The sequence below is a fragment of the Fukomys damarensis genome, unplaced genomic scaffold, assembly GCF_012274545.1.
Source record: "Fukomys damarensis isolate Sample0158 unplaced genomic scaffold, DMR_v1.0_HiC HiC_scaffold_30, whole genome shotgun sequence".
Lineage (NCBI taxonomy): Eukaryota > Metazoa > Chordata > Mammalia > Rodentia > Bathyergidae > Fukomys > Fukomys damarensis.
In genome coordinates this window covers 32,748,926-32,761,420 of record NW_022900942.1, presented here as the reverse complement: position 1 = coordinate 32,761,420, position 12,495 = coordinate 32,748,926, and the positions used below count along the sequence as shown (strand labels likewise).

The following is a 12,495-nucleotide window of genomic DNA, read 5'->3' as shown; positions in this document are numbered from 1 at the left end:
CTTGAATGGATAACCACTAATGAAGACCTGATTTTGCTTTTCCAATTGTGCCTGTCGTATGGTAGGAGCAACCTGCATGATGATTGAGAGACAGGGAGATGCCATGTACTACATCATTTGGAATTGTCATTAAACATCCACATATCAATTATGTTGCACCAAGGTTTATTAATGATGTACTTATCAAATATTCATTGTATGGCACTAACATTTAGAGAATGTGCTTTACTGAGCCTAATGGATCTGTGCTTTGACGGCTTGGGTTATTTAGTGAATTAATTCCAGGGAACACTTTGAAATATTGAAATCTGAGCTGATATAATGTGTCATGTTCTACAAGAACCTAGGTGCTCTGTTATTTGGGGGTAATTATATGTCTTGTTGGTACAAAGAGCTGGTAGGTGTACTGTGACAGGAGAAGGTAGCCTGAGTCTGTGCACAAATGTACACCATCATGTGCACGTTCAATATGTACATATTTACAGGTGCACACAGTGCTGGCCTCCAAACTGAGCTGCCATTCATTATCTGAAAATACTGGTTTTGTTCTTGTATCCATTCTCATTATTAGAATTGTCTGAAACAATTCAAATTTCTACCTTCAGGGAGCACCTGCGTGTGAGTTCTTCTAATGTTCTTAAAGCTTGTTCTGCTTTGGCTTTACTTCTGGAGTGTAAAAGAGAATTGCCACTTTCTCACTTCTGTGTTAGAAAAAAATTTCTGTTTTATATTATTTATATATATATTGTAGGTGTCTGTTTATGAAAATAATGCAAAAGGATGAAGCTTCAAATATTCCTGGAGGTTTTTCTCTCCTTAAGATTCAGATTGTACATATAGGTGGGTGGTTTGTCATATCTCAGCAGTAATATATGCTAATGATAAACTACATAATTTTATAGTAAAATTATTATTGCTGCTACAATTATTGTGTTCTGTACAAATAGACATTGAACTACATATGTCATTTTCCATTACAAATAAGTACCTAGATGTATGTTAGAGTACATTTTCAATTTTCTGTCACTTTCATGTGATACACGTAATTTTATTGTTGTCTACAACAGTAACAGTAGACAGTAGCCTCCTTCTCTAACACATGTCTGAGATAAAGTAAACATTCAAAATGTCAGGTATTTCATAACTCAATGTTTTTAATATATCTGGTGGCATGCTTCAATAATACAATTTAAATCACTGTAATAATATGAGGTTTAAAAATGAATCAGACTTTCATATTTTAATATGCCATTTTATGGCATAGTTTTGTGTCTATTTGCTGTTTGAAGAGAAAAGCCAAGCATATAAGAGGGTACAAAAGGCCAATTGCTTATAGCTGATGGTGGTGTTTGATTTATATATAGAACAACTGTGGATATATTTCTTGGAGTCATTGACTTTATCTTGACTCAAGAGATATCTGGACAGACCTCTGATTTTATAGTTATGCTGCTCTAGGGTGTGTAAGTGACCAGCTGGAAATGGTAGAACTGGATTCAGAATTTCCTGTTTTCCAACGTTATCTGAGGTCTTTTCAATGTACAATGCTATCTTCTAAGTGTGTTATTCTAACATTTTCATTTTCAAACTCTTTAAAAAAAAACTACAAGGTCTGCATGCTGATTTTTATTGAAGTGAATAGAGTCCCTATTATACTGCACTTTATGGAAATGCAACAAGCAAAGAGCTTTTTGTGCTAGCTTTTCATTTCTAGTTCTTTTTGTCACAAAAAGCTCTTCATTTCTGTAGTTGGAGTAATTTGTAATTATGGATTGTGCTTTTTAAAAATTCATCAATGAAATCTTTGATTTCAAAACGAGGTGCCTGAAGAAAAGCAGAAGAGGAATGAACAGAATTTAATGTAAAATGAGAGTTGTAGAGAAATCATAAAGGAAAGGTGTCTCACCTGAAGTAGTATCTCATAAGGTGGCAGGAAAATGAAGATAATCATATTCAGTCATATTTTGGGATTTGTTATCCAGTTATATTTGATGCAGGAGTACACAAAATACCTTTATGCTAAGCATTATATATTTGTTATATACTAAGTATGTCCACTGTACAAAAGTTAGAAATAGGAGGCTCAAGTGATCAAATGACAAAAGACGTATATTAAAATACTCAAACTTTTTCTTTATTTGTGATTGTCTTTAATTCTGATCTGTCAAACAGGGATTTTCAGAATCATAAATGTGCCAGTATCTGTTAATAACATCTTCAGGGTATTTTAACTGAATAAAACATTTACTTGACATAAAGTAGGTAAAAGATACATGAGTGAATCTTTCCAGATGTAGATTGTGACAAATTCACTTCATTATTTAAAATCTTCAACTAATTAGGGCTCATGTGATTTTTTCACCAATTAAGATAAATATGATCATACTGAGTCACTTAATATTTTCATTCAAGTTCCCAGTGACCTGTCCCTAGGTAATCCACCTGGGCCTTCTCTACCCCTGCGATCTCAACTGGTTTGAAAAAAACAAATAAAACAACAAGCAACTCAGATCAAACCCAGACTGTTCTGGTTCCAAAAGCTAATATTTGAGAGCTCTTGAGTTTGATCTGTTCCCTTCAGCTACAGCTTTTGGATTTTGTCATTTGGCATCACCAATGCAAACAAACCCGGCAGTGTCACTAACCTAGGTCTTGGCCAAGCCCTGGTACTTTCCATAGAAAACCCAAGGCTTCATTCTGCTTCACATCCCACGTTAGCTGATAGCCCCCACCCCCAGCCACACTGCCACAACGCCTGCTTCTCCACCGTAAGCCACATTTGGGCATTATCTTTGCCTAGGATCTTCTAGCCTATATATAAAGGCAGGATCACCCACCTAGTGTCCTTTACAGACTTTTTTTTTTTTATAATTGTCACTTTGTGGCTTGTTTTATTTTATTAGTACATGTTTGAGGTATATCCATTTTATAATGATCTTGAGAAGTTGGTACATGTTCATAATATAGCTTGTATATCTGTAACCCCCTGTCCCCCTTCCTTCGTCCTCTAGTTTCTCTGTTTTCCTTTTATTTTTGTTGATAATATTAATATTAGTTCATGTTCATGGTACACAATATCCACATTCAGTGAGGTTTTTAGGACCTTGTACATGGCATGTCTTCACTCTATCCTGTCCCCTCGTCCTTACCTCTTGAACCTTGATTCCCTGAACCTTTTCCCATCTGCAAGAGATTCATCCCCTTGCCTCATTCTGTGCTTTCTTTATTTTTCTCTTTGTTTGTACTTTGCCTTACTCAGATGAGAGTTACCGTACCGCTATTCAAGTTTGTTATGTCTGATTCATTTCTCAACATCATGTTTTCCACATGCTTCCATTTTCCTACAAACATCTCAAATTTGTCCTTCTTTATAGCCAAGCAGTATTCCATTTCAATTATATACCATATTTTCTTTAGCCAACTGTTTGTTGATGGGGATACAGACTGTTTCCAGGATTTTGCTTGCAATGAATTTTGCTGCTACAAACATTAGAATCTCTATATTTCTATAGTTTGATGTCTTAGGCTTTTGGGGGAAGATCCTTAGAAAGGGGATAGCTGAGTCATGTGGAATTTCTTATCGTAGTTCTCTGAGAAATCTCCATACATATTTCTATAATGGTTGTACTAGTTTATACTTCCACCAACAGTGTGGAAATGTTTTTTTGTTTTTGTGGTTTTTTAACCGCAGTCATGCCAGCATTTGTTATTGTTTGATTTCTGGATAATTGCCATTCTTTCTTAAATAAGACGGAATCTTAGCATTTCAGTTTGCATCTCTCATTGGCCAGAGATGCTGAACATTTCCTCACACAATTGTTGGCCATTTGTACTTCTTCCTCTGTGAAGTGTTACTTCAGGACACTTGCTGACAGTTCTTGACTCTGTCTTACAGAATCTATGTGTACTGTTTTGTGCTGTTCCATCTCAGGCAGTATTGGCCAGAACGTTCCTCCACCCAGAGCCCTTAGGCTTCTTTACTCACATAGAATGTCCTTATTTCATGTGACAAATTTGAAATGCAAGGAAAATTGCAGGTATCTTTGAGTTTCTCATGTGTACCTTTTTCTTTCCCTCCTCCTGCTCCTACTTCAACAAGTAGGGGACTTAAATTTTCATAATTCAAAGCATTCATTCCAAGGATTAATTTAGAATAAATCTAATACACTTGAATAAATATCTCTACTCAGTAAGTAAGGCTCTGGCATAAAATTTTAGATTACTTCTACTCAGTGGTCAGTCTTTGTCATATCATTGAGTTACAGGTTTATTTTTATTCTTTTTGCAATAACTTAATTTTAGAGTTAACCTACTATGCTACTTAAAGTATTCTTGTTCATGAAAGTGAGGGGAAGTTGTTTTAATTACTTTTCTTGTTGCTGAGACAAAGTACTCAACACCTAAAGTTAAAGGAGGAAAGGTTTATTTGGCTCACAGTTCAAAGAGGTTTCAGTCCATAGCTGGCTGGCTCCAAAGCAGGGTGGCGTGGCATAGGAGCATCACAGTGGATAAAACGTCCAAGGCAAAAAAAGGGCAGGAACAATGCAGCAAGCAGCCAGCAAGGGAAAAACCACAATCCTTTTTCTGTTGCTTATATCTCAGCCAGGTTACCTACCCCTTAGGGTGGGGAGCAATCACACCCAGAGTGGGGCACCCTAAATCCTAGCATCACACCATGAATCAATCCAAGCATCACATCCTCGATACCAGCAGTACACAACCTAGATCCAATCACCTCCTAAAAGCCCCGCCTATGAGCAAAAGAGACTTTGGTGGACATCTAGACACAAGCCATAACTAATGTATTGAAAAATACAAATATATAATTGTTATTTTTACTACTTCTTTTGGCTAGAACAGTGATGTTGCTTGAGGTTTAAAAATGAAAAGTGAAGTTAAGACTTAAAAACTTCTGTTATTCTGTCCATATGATTTATGGACCAGTAAATGTGGTGTAACCCTCAACATCACAACATTTCATAAATTAGTCTTAATCTTTTCTTATCTTGTGGTTACAAGAGGTTCGTAATATCAAAATGTAACATTAGTTGCTGCCTGCCCCAATTTTCCTTACTAATAAAATCAAAACCATCCTCTTTTTTTAATTAATTAATTTTATTGGTACATTTAAGGTGTACAATACAATGATGTTCATCACTGAAAATTTGCACCTTTACATAATCTGTCTTAGTCCTTATTATTTTCCCATTCCCCTGCCCACTCTTCAACTCCTCCACCCTATCTACAAAGACTGTTTCCATTTTCTGTTTTTGTCATGTTAATTCCATTCTCATCTTTCTTTTCCCTTACCCTTCCCACTTCCCCTTTGCACCTTTTCTTCCTATTTCACATTATCTATTATGCCTTCTAGTCCTTATTTACACTTTCACTTTCTTACGCTAGAGAAATCATTTGGTATTTGTATATATGTGTCCTATTTATTTCACTTAAGAGTATCGCCTCAATGTGCATCCACTTAGCTATAAATGGCTCTCGTTTTTCACTCTTTATGGCTGAGTAGTACTCCATTTTATTTAAAAATTTGGTCTCCTGTTGATGAGCAATTGGGCTGCTTTCAAGTTTTAGTTATTAGGAATTGTGCTGCTATGAACATGGGTACACATATATTACCATGGTGTGATTCTTTTAATTCTTTGGGGAAGATACCCAGCAGGGGGATAGCTGGGTCAATTGAGACCTCCAATTGTAGTTCTTTCCGATATCTCCATTCTGATTTCCACTGTGGTTGCTCCAGTCTACACTCCCACCAGCAGTGGAGCAGGATTCCTCTTTCCCCACAGTCCTGCCAGCATTTGATATTGGTTGATTTCATGATAGCAGCCATTCTTTCTGGGGTGAGGTGGAATCTCAGTGTTGTTTTCATTTGCATATCTTAAGTGACTAGTGATGTTGAACACATTTTTTTCATATGTTATATGCTATTTCTACTTCTTTGTCTGAGAAATGTCTATTTATTTCAGATGTTCATTTTTGGATTGGGTCTTTAAATTTGAAGGTATTGGTGTAGGAAAAGACTTTATGAACAAAACCTCAGTTGCCTGTGAACTAGCACAATCAACAAGTGGGATCTCTTCCTATTACGAAGCTTCTTTACAGCAAGAGAAATAACAAAGAGTGTGAAGAGACAATCCACAATGTGGAAAACTTTACCAGCTCTTCCTCAGACAAAGGTCTACTATCTAGAATATATACAGAACTTGAAAACCATCTTCTTTTGATTCCATTTCCCACTCTAAATATTGCCCCTTCCCCTGCTCTTTACATCAAAAATTGTGAAAAAGTTTTCATATTGTTCCTTTGAGGTTTTCATCAAGTCATCCCCATTCTTTGTACCAAAACCTCTGTGAATAAGATCGTCAGTGGCCTCTGGGTGACTAAGCCCAATGCTCAGTGATTGGTTCTGGGCCTAGCTAACCTCTCCAGGAGTCTAATCCTTCCAGCAAGTGTCTCAGTCAGTCAGTGTTTGTCTGTCTCTCTGCCCGCTTGCCCCTCTTTCTCCCCAACCCCTGCCATCTCCCCCTTCCTACTACCTCCTTTCCTCCCTTCCGCCCTGTACACTTTCTTTACTTGGCTTTCAGAATAGCAAATGCTTCTGGTCATTCCCCCTTCCTCATTTGTTACTTTCCAATTTATTGCTTTTGTCTCTTCATTCTGAACTCTAAACTTTAGAGCCTCTCATTGCTCAGCCTTGGACCTCTTCCTAACCAGGTTCTTTACTCTTGGAGATCTTGTCCAGTGTCATGACATTAGGAGTGCTTAAGATTGCCATATTTTTAACTCCTATTCTGACTTTTCATCATTCTTTAAACCATTTTTCCAACTGCCTATTTTAATGTCTAGTGGACACATCACTCTTAACCTGTCCAGATCTGAGCAGCTGATATCTTTTCCTTAAGACACTTCTACTGACGTCATCTCTGAGTTAGTGAAAATTTTGTCCTTTGATTTGCTTAGGCCAAAACTTTGGTATCTTTGTGATACTTTTCTATTTTATTTTTCTATTCCTTGTGTATAATCCATAAGAAAAATCCCACAGGCTATACCTTCAGATCATACCCAAAATTCAACTCCTTGTCCCACCCTGGTCAGTACCACTGTCATCTCTTATTATGGCAATAAACTCCTAGCTTGTCTCTTGGCTCTTAACAATGCTCTAGTTCATTAATCTCAATACAACAATCAGCATTATCCTGTTACCTTTAAGTGAGGTCACATAATCTCCTTGTTCAAAATCCTCTGGTTACTTCCCATCTCAGAGTAAACATTAACACCCTTCTAGTACCTAAAGTCACTACACAATCTGTGCCCCGATTTTATCTTTGTCATATTCCTTTTCCTCATAGTGCCACACAATAAACTTCCGCCTCTCTTTTAAGATTTGATCAACCATCACTTTCCCTTCAAGACCATCTCTGGTCTCTCTGTTCAAAAGTACAGTTTTCTCCCCATATTTCTATCTTCCTTACGAATTGTGCTTCTATGAACAGGTATCACTGTAATATGTATCCTCAGTGTCCTGATTTTTATCTGTAAGAGTACCACCTCACATGCCATACACTTGTCATGTATTATTATTAATTATTAATCATTTCCTATTTCCTTCCACCAAAATAGAAGTTCCATAATCATACTTTAAAAAAAAATCTGTTTTACTTGCTCCCTCCAGTGTGTTGGTAACAGTTGCTGGCAATGAGTGAATACTCTGATTGATTTACTGAATGAATGGGTGGATGGATTACAGAAACATTCTTTTTACTGCAATATCTCCTGGTCATTTCTGACAGCCCCTAATGGTAGCCCTGCAGAAAGCCAGGAAATTCCTTTTCTCCTCCTCTATCTGGTCCTTAGATTCTCAAGTATCACAAGGGAAACCTTCTACTGCAATAGCTACCATGTCCTTCTCTTTGATTGTGACTTCATGAGTCCCATCTTCCTGTAATTGCTCTAAGTCTATGCCACAGTAGCCTTTCCTGATTTTTGAAATGCTCCCTCTGTTGCACCAGCCACATCATAGAGTGATGATTTGGAGCAAGAGCAAAGGACATAGTACCAAGAGTCAATAAAGGGGATTGTATCAAACTGAAAAGCTTCTGCATAGAAAAGGAAACAACCAGTAGAGAGAAGAGACAACTTACAGAAAGGGAAAAAATATTTTTTTTTGCCAGCTATTCCTCAGACAGAGGACTAATACAGAACTAGAATATATAAAGAATTCAAAAAACAATTAGATCCCCCATATGAAAAGCCCAATCATAAAAAAATAGACAGCTGAAATGCATAGATACTTCTCAAAAGAAGTACCAATGGCCAATAAATACACAAGGAAATGTTAACATTGCTGGTCATTAGGGAAATACAAATTCAAATTAAAGCAACAGTGAAATTTCATCTTACTCCAGAAAGAATGATTATCATCAAGAAATTGAATAATAAACTCTGGTGAGGCTCTCAGGCAGGGGAAGGAATACTCTTACATTGTTAGTGAGACTGTAAACTAGTACAATTACTAGGACAATCAGTATGAAGATTCCTCAAAAAACTGAAAGTATAAATTCCACTTTACCCAGCTATTCCCCTTCTAGATATCTTCCTGAAAGAGTTAAAGACAGCATACTACAGTGATACTTGCATACCCATGTTCAGAGCAGCATGATTTCTAATACCTAAATCTTGGAAGTAGCCTATCAACAGATGAATAGATAAAGAAAATGTCGTACACACAATGGAGTAGTACTCTGTCATAAAGAAAGATACATGAGTCATTTGTAGGAAAATGGATGCACTTTATAATCAGATATACAGGCCTATGTATAATGTGGTTTCTCTTATATGAGAAATCCAACATATAAATAAAGAGCAAAATCAAAGGTATCAGAAAATAGGAAATAGATCTTTTCAAATGGAAAGGGGATTAAGAAATAAAGAGAGAGGCCAGGGATTTCGCTCAGTGGTACTGCTACCTGCCTTGCAAGTGTGAGGTCCTGAGTTAGATCCCTGGCACCTAAAAAAAAAAAAAAAGAAAAAAAAGAAAAGAAGAAAAGATTTGTAAAAATAATTAAGATTAAGATGTGTTATATACACCAATAAAAAAGATTAGCGACAAGGAATCCAGAAGATATATCAGGTTGATGAAGGGGTTGGTTGATGTTGTGCTTAGGGATATAACCATAATAAATGTTTGCATAGCTTGGGTAGGTAGCAAGAGTTATAGACTGTACTAAAACCTGAGTCTTATTACCTCAGTCAGGAGCTATTACTATCACTATCTCCATTTGGCTAAGAAGAGACTGAGATTTTTAAAAGTTAACCAATTGGTCCAAGGCCTCACAATTAACTAGTAAGTGCTTGTTCTAGGATTTTAACCACCCTGGTAATTCAAACTTAGAGCCCTTTATCTTGCGAACCATGACTTTAGTTGGAGGTAATTTCAGAAGGTTTGAAATAGGTCAGTATTTCTGCTCCAGACGCTGGACTAAGTGCTGAGGATGTAACAAGAGCAGAGGAAAGAGAGGCTTTTGCACCACTAAGCCTGTGATCCAGACCCAGCAGCACATATTACATAACCATAACTAAAGACATAACTATTAGTCACCTAAAATTTTAAATTTTCAAATAGCTATAAAATGGGTGATCTGAACTAGTGGGAATCTGAAGCTTGCTGAAGAATGCCTTCCCATCCTCTAGTGATGTCTTTGTAGCTTACTTCAGAATAGGTGAGTCAGTGTTATACAATAGATTTTCTTTAGTACTTACAACTTAAATTTCTGTTAATTGCTTAGTATTTCATTGGTGACTATGTACTATTTTGTACATGTGTTTCATCTGCTTTAATCTATACTATGTTATTCCTTTGATTACAAAGATATGCTATTTATTTCATTTCTTATTCTCCTAAGATTCTTAGTTCTCTTCTCTTCAAACAGAATATTTTAAATGTATGCTCACCGAATTCATCTTTATATATGCTCCTTTTGAGAAGAAAGATGAAAGTATCAGTGAGTAGAGTTATTGATCAAAAGCCATATGGCTGTGCATGGCATCAGAATGCCCAAACGTCAGTGCTTAGGATCTAAAGTGTCTGGTTTAGTCCCCAGCACCCTTACAGAAGATATTCAGATATCAGCAGTAGATAGATTTTAACAGAAGAAATATAAGCTTCCTGTATGAAGAGCTGGTTTGTAGAATATAAGCATTCTCTAGGAGCTCAAATTTCATGAGTTGATATCAGTTGGTGTTCACTGTGAGGGGAAATAATAGAAGTGGTGATTTTTAATTCACAATCATCTACTTTAAAGAGTCCAAAAAATTTAATGGGGAAAAAATAGCCAACAGGTGTATTCTTCATCATCAGCACATCCTCATAACTGCAGTCCAAAAACTTCAAACACTGAACACCACTTTCAACTTGAGTTTTGAAAGAGTAGACCATGAGAAAGCAGAGGGAGACTTCTTCAGGCTCTTGGCACTGACTGTTTTCTTGTATTTTTTCTCCCTATGGAAATTTCATGTCTTTTAGTTAGGTCTACTATGTAAAATGACTTTTTCCTGGAGAGCAGAGAAACTGTGATTCAAGGAGATTTGTGTCCTTGTTGATATCTCCCCTTCTTTAATCACGTCAAATGAATATAAAGGAAGATATATACTTTCAAGGAGACTGTTTTTGGTTTGAATATTAATTCAACAACAAGAGATTATTCCTTAGGACTAAGGTGACCTTCTGTCCCAATTGTCCTAGGTTTCAGGTATTCTGGGTCACAGGACTGCTGTACAGCCAAATTAAAGAAGTAGCACACTGGCATGAGCTGGTTGTGCTATTCGGGTCACTGCTAAACTAAAGTTTTTGATAGCTTTATCCTACCATATAAGACATATGCCTAGTGAGTACATACTAGACATTGACACATTTTCAAAATTACTTTGTCCTTTAGAAGAAATATATTTTTCAAAAGTTGGCAGAAGTACAATGTTCCTGAAAACCAGGGGGATTTGGTTCAAGTAATTTCCAGACAGGGAACACATATCTGTCACTGATCTTTTTCTACCTGTTTTCCTTGGTCTTTAAGTTTCTCTTTTCTGTGTCAGAGCCCAAGGGCCCAAATGGCAAGTGTGCTTACTTTCCATTTTTCTAGGACCCCGTATTTCCATAGTCTCAAAATCATTAGTCACCTCAGAGACAATAGCCACCTCTTGTTGCTCAGATGCCTGAAGTTTGTTGGAGTATCAGAGTGGACTGCTAAAGAGGCTGTTCTTTTCCTGACAAAAGAGCATTTGTGGAAGGGTCTTCTGCCTGAAGTGAGTCTATTCATACCCAGGCCAGTAGCTTCATCCTTTCAAATGGCTAGCCCTACTGCTCAAGACATTTTTTGAGAAGAGGAGTTCTCAGGTCCTTTAACTTTGCTTGTTTAATGTTAACAATGTGTTGCATAAGGTCTTTCATGGTAAGATTGGTCTCAATAAGAACACTAGCCCTATCAACAGTTTAAACTTTTATTGTACTTCTTGCCTTCTCCTGTACTTGGAAGCACAGTATTTCTCTTAATTTCTGTGTGGACACAGAGAAAATATCTGTGATTATATATTACATCATTTTTATAAATGAAATGTACTTACCTCCCAAAGTTCAGTTGAGCTGGGTTGTGATAAAAATTAGTTCAACGCTGTCTGATAAATTTTATTGCCAAAATTAATAATCGTACTGTCTTTTCTTACTATTTGATATACACCTAGTTTTATGGTTGAAGTCAATACAAACAACTTTCAAGAGGCCAGACACATAGCTGCTTGTACATCTGTTTCTTAGTTCCTAATGCTTTATAGAATAATTATGTGTTATAGACATTTCAACTGGCCTACTTCCTTGCTTTTTAAATAAGAGTATGTAACAGGAGACATGAGGATAATTTGTCTATGGTTAATCTCACTTTAAAATAACAGTGTTTCCTAATAAGTACATTATTTTGGATTAAATCAACCATACACATGTTATGACATAAATGAAAATTCACATAAAATTGTAATATAACAGGAAACTCTAAAGAGCATTTAGCTTTGGGTAGAGAGGGTTCTCAGCTTTCTAACTCGACTTCTCTGATTTAGGGTAGAGAGGAGTCTCTGCTCTAAGGAATGTGTGGGAGAGTCTTTGTGGAAATAGTTTAAAAATCATTGGTTCTAGTCTAGTTCTGCCTCTTTAACACAAATACCACATTGTGCACCTCTCAAGGAATTTGCTAACCTTGATAGAGCTCATAGTATCTATCTTATCTGTAACAGCAGTATTGGCACTTCTACCTGAGTAACAGAAATCAATGATGACTTTTTTGCTTCATATATAGTGTGGACTGAAATGAGGCTACATTTAGTCTTCTGCAGATTAAAAATTAGAACACACTGTATAATGTATCCTCTGGGTTTCCATAATAAGAATATATGTCTAATGCTTACTGGTCACTCCATGCCTACCACTTCCCTAAGTAC

At 36.5% G+C, this 12,495-nt stretch overlaps 1 protein-coding gene across 3 annotated transcripts in view; it reads left to right on the top strand.

Annotated features, from left to right (window-relative positions):
• The window catches only part of Dcc (DCC netrin 1 receptor), a 1,126,179-nt gene that overhangs the window by 105,740 nt on the left and 1,007,944 nt on the right, over window positions 1–12,495 (top strand). The gene's annotated exons all lie outside the window — the stretch shown is intronic.